The sequence below is a fragment of the Lissotriton vulgaris genome, unplaced genomic scaffold, assembly GCF_964263255.1.
Source record: "Lissotriton vulgaris unplaced genomic scaffold, aLisVul1.2 SCAFFOLD_1874, whole genome shotgun sequence".
Classification (NCBI taxonomy): domain Eukaryota; kingdom Metazoa; phylum Chordata; class Amphibia; order Caudata; family Salamandridae; genus Lissotriton; species Lissotriton vulgaris.
In genome coordinates this window covers 317,593-322,404 of record NW_028250799.1, presented here as the reverse complement: position 1 = coordinate 322,404, position 4,812 = coordinate 317,593, and positions in this window count along the sequence as shown.

Genomic DNA, 4,812 nt, shown 5'->3' with positions numbered 1-4,812 from the left:
GCCCCATCAACACCCCAAAAAATCGAAAAACACACACAAATCACCACAATCCAATGCCATCCATGCCCTCCATGATGTTTACATTAAAGAGACCCCACAGAAAGACTCAGTCCATGCACCACTCAACATTTCTGTTAGAGGCTCCATGAACATGTTAAAGAGCATGGGAGAGAGTGCTGTACCTTGTGGAACCTCCAGCGTAACTGGTGCCGGATGGCACAGGGATTGTTGGGATCTATTCAGGAGGAACGAAGAGAACCATGTAAGCACATGCCCAGATAACCTCATCCTGTGTTCTAAGAGGTCAATTAGGTTATTGTGTTTGACAGTGTCAAATGCTGACGAGAGGTCAAGAAGGATCAGTAGGCACGACTCATCGTGGCCCAGCATTCTTAACGCATCATCAACAATGTGTGTTAGAGCCAACTCTGTGCTATGGCCTGAGCGGAAACCAGATTGGCATTGGTCCAGGAGTTTGAAATGGTCGATGTGGTTGCAAAGTTGGGCAAGTACACATTTCTCCAGGAGCTTTGCTACGGTTAGGATGTTGGAGATTGGGCGAAAGTTAAGAAGGTCCGTAGGATCAGCAGTAGGTTTCTTTAAAATCGGGGTTACTTGACCCGATTTAAGGCAATCTGGAATAGCATCTTGCCGAAGTGATGCATTGACGATCATGGTCCACAATGTTAGTAAGGAGGATCTCGCTTCCGGGAAAAGGTTTGATGGAAGCGGGTCGTTGTAGTGGTTGGAAGGTTTCAGAGTCAACAGCGTGCATTGTTTTTGGGGAGGTGGGGTTGCGACGGGCCCATAAAATCCCTACCAGGTTGACAGAGGGAGGTCAGTTGCCTGAATGACAGGTGGTCACAGGCAGATCGAGATTCAGTTTCAATCTTACTGAACTTATCTGTGAAGAAATCTGTGAATTCTTTGCTATTAGGCAATGTCCCTTGACCCAGAGTTGCGGAGTTCGGATGACTATTGGCGTGGGACTTGATGAGTTCGAACACTTTTTTGGGACAGTTTTTTGCTTGGTTTAGCTGAGATCTGAAAAAGTGCCCTTCGAGCATCTGATGCTTTTGTTATATATGCTTCTCAGGGATCTTAGGTGGTAAAGATGCTCAAGGGAGGGAAGGACCGCTACAACCTTTCAGTATGTCTTAAGTTTCTTCTTTCTGAATTAAGACTCTCAGTAAACCATGGTTTGGAGAGTTTAGAGGAGATTATTTTAAGCTGTAGTGGAGCAACCTTGTCTAGTACGTTCAGCATTGCGTGATTATAGTGAGCCATAAGGTCGGGGACGTCCGACATGTTCGGTGGGGGAGGGGCAGGATGTTATCACAGAGAGCCGTCAGATCAAGAGGGTTGATGCTCTTTATTTCTATTTCTCTTTAGGGTGTTTTGTAAAGCGCTTGGTGACGCACAGCGGCGTGTCCCCGCGCTGAGGAGCTGATGCTTACTGGAAACTACCGGAGCGGAATAACTTACTGGGTGAATAGTACAGTTTTGAGCTTAGCTCTGAAAAGTGATTCTGATGGTTCTAGGCGCAACGCTATGGGTAGTTTGTTCCATCTAGATGCTGCCAGGTACCTAAAGGATCTGCCGCCCATCCGTGCTTTGGACACCTTGGGAATGGACAGGAGCCCCGTGCCGGAAGATCTAAGGGAGCGGGACGGCTCGTAAGGTGTCAGCAGTCCTTTCAGAGGGAGGGGAGACCTCCCATTGATAATCCGATGGCAAGTACATAGTGCTTTAAAATCTACCCTGCTTCTAACCGGAAGCCAGTGCAGGGACCGGAGAGCCGCTGTAGAGGCAGCTCTTCTGGGTAGTCTGAGCACTAGTCGGGCAGCAGCGTTCTCTAAGACCTGTAAGCGGCTCAGATTCTTCTCCAAAGTCCCTAAATAGAGAAGGTTGCCATAGTCCATCTTAGATGTGACTAGTACATGCACCAGGGTTTGACGGGCTTTAATCGGTGAGAACTTCAATACCTTCCTGAGGCTTTTGAGTGTCCCGAAGCATGATCCAACCACCCGATTAATCTGAGGGCCAAAGGTTAAGTCGGTATCAAACCAGATACCCAGGTTCTTTGCTTTTTGGCAAGGGGTAGGTGTTGGACCTAGGCATGGCGGCCACCATGCCGACGTCAACGCCGCCTGGTCTCCCCCCACGACCAGCACCTCAGTCTTGCCTCCGTTGAGCTTGAGGCAATTGGCGGACATCCAGGCAGCTAGGTCTTGCATGCATGCTTTGAAGATGTCCGCCGAGAGACCGGGCGCACGCGACAGGGAGATGACCAGCTTAGGAATCTTTGCAACTTTTGTGGGTTCTTGGGTTGGGCTTTACTTGATCTTAATAATTCCAGGATATGGAAGGTGATGCAATAGTGGTCTGTCCAATCAAATGGGATGATGGAATCAAGGAGGATGGAGTTGGGCTTACCAATGACAAGATCTAAGGTAGCTCCTTTGATATGAGTAGGGCTATCACAGATTTGGATTAGGTTGAGGTCAAGAAGGACGGATTTAAGGCTATTGACCACCACGTCATTTATATCATTCCAATGGAGGATGAAATCTCCCAGGAAGATCTGAGTGCCATGGAAGTCTGCATGGCCGAAATAATGTCCATGATCTGTTCTGTGAGGGGAAGGTTGTTGCTAGGGGGATGGTAAAATGTGTGCTGTTTGCAGGAGTGATTGTTGCCACCAGTCACTTCAATGCATAGGTATTCACAGGAAGGCAGAAGGTCAGTCTGTACTACCTTCACTGTAAGATTGCTCCTATGTAAACATGTGACACCTCCACCTTGTCCACAGGATCTGTCAAGCCTAATGATATCATAGTTGGGAGGTATTAAAAGGACTAGGAAGGGGGAAGCTGAGTCATTTACCCAGGTTTGCGTCAAAATTATAAGACCAAGATACTGCGCCAGCGTGAGGTTGGCAATGTCCGCGGCATGTTTAGCTGCTGAATTTCAATTTAGAAGCATGCATTTGAGACTAATGATGGCGTCTGTTGAAGCGCGTAATGTTGGAGCGTGGTGGTGACTCGCATGAGGTTGTTCTCATTTAAGGTTCTGGTGTTAGGCCTAGGTTCCCTGAAGGGATCAGTGGGGATGGATTCAATTTCTTGCAAGTTTGCTATGGGGGGGGGATGTGCTGGAACATAAGAATGTAGTAGAGAATGGATATCCGTATCTGAAAGAGAGGCTGTACATATGGAGGGGCGAGCAGGGCCATTAGGGAGCGGAGCGGAGGCCCAACTATGAGGTACGTGGGAGACATGAGACAGGGACTTCCGAGCATCAGGGGCGGATGGAGCCCGGAACACCCGCAATCGGGACGCGAGCAGAGGTCATTTTTCGTGGTAGCACAGCCTGGTCTTGAGTTAGCAGACACAGTCTCAGTGATATGTAGTAGACTACAAACCTCTGTCTTGAGTTGTTGTAGGCAGAGTGCTATCTCGCACAGGCGGCCTTCCAGCTTGGTGTGTGGAAGGGATTGGGAGGCTAGGTCCCGGGGACCCTGGAGCTGGAGAGAGCTATTGAAATCGGGGGAAAGTAGGGTGGGTGGGGACTGAGTGTGCCCAGTGGTAAGCTACACGCTCGGAATGTGTATGAAAGGTGAGGAGCTAGTGAGGTCAGGGGAAAGTATAGCGGAAGCCGACTGGGTGTGCCCCAAGGGAAGGGATTCTGGGAAATGGCACTGCAAGATCTGAAGGAAGGGTGGGATAGGGAAGAAGGGGACTAATGGATAAGACCCCTGGAGGCCAGTAGGAGCCCACTGGGATTGTGTGTTGGTCTGGAGGAAGGTGTCTTGGGGAGAACTGGGGCTGTGCTGTACGCAATGGGGCTAGAGGGGTTTGGGCTAGCAAACACTACGGGGTAGGGAGTAGAAGGATTAGCAAGATGACTGTGCTGGCGCAGCTCATTCATTGCGTTCATTGAAGGGAGTTGTTATTAAGAGTTAGGGTAGGTAGAAGGGGGCCCTTCGAAGCAGATGTGGGATTAGCGGGTGGTGGTGGGAAAGTAGGGGATAAAATTTGCAAAGGCAGGGGAACGCTGTTAGAAAAAGTTATAAAAAGTGGCCAAGTGGCAACCCAAGTCTCAGTGCTGAAATAACAAGATATATACACTGAATCACTAATAAAACACCTCAAATGTTCAAAGTCACTGGTCACACATCACAATGGCAATATTCAAAATTCAAACATCTCAAATGATCAAAACCACTGGCCACACATCACCATGGCAATAATCAAAACTCAACACTTCACCTGGTGCAAACACTGCATCTTAGGCCACTCCTGACCGGGGGATTAACAGCTGGGAATAAGAGCCTCAGCAACCAGGGTTCCGTTGTACCGAAGTAGACACTTCCTTCCCAATTCGCATTCCATATTCCCGTTTTCTAAGTCAACAACCATCAGCGTTATAATCTTAAAACAACACTAGAAGGTTCGAGAATCGTCCTCCCCCCACAAGGAAACTTACTAGGACTGGCCAGCTTCCAAGCAAGCATTCCATGGCAGGAAGAAGTTTCCACATCCCCTCTACGTTCTCGCATAACCAGCCTTTATCTTGATGAAGCTCATGAAAGCCTTCCAGGGTACATTAAACAATCTCTCACAAAAACAATCCTTGAACGTGATTAACCCAAACAACTTGCAAGCGTGGTTATGCACGCAGATAAAGCTCAAGCCAGGCAGAGTCAGAATTCAGGATGACATGAGGCCATGTCAAAGTAAATAGTAAGAACTTTATAACACTTATCAATGTACAACACAATGCACATTTGTGCACCACTGCTTATACCAT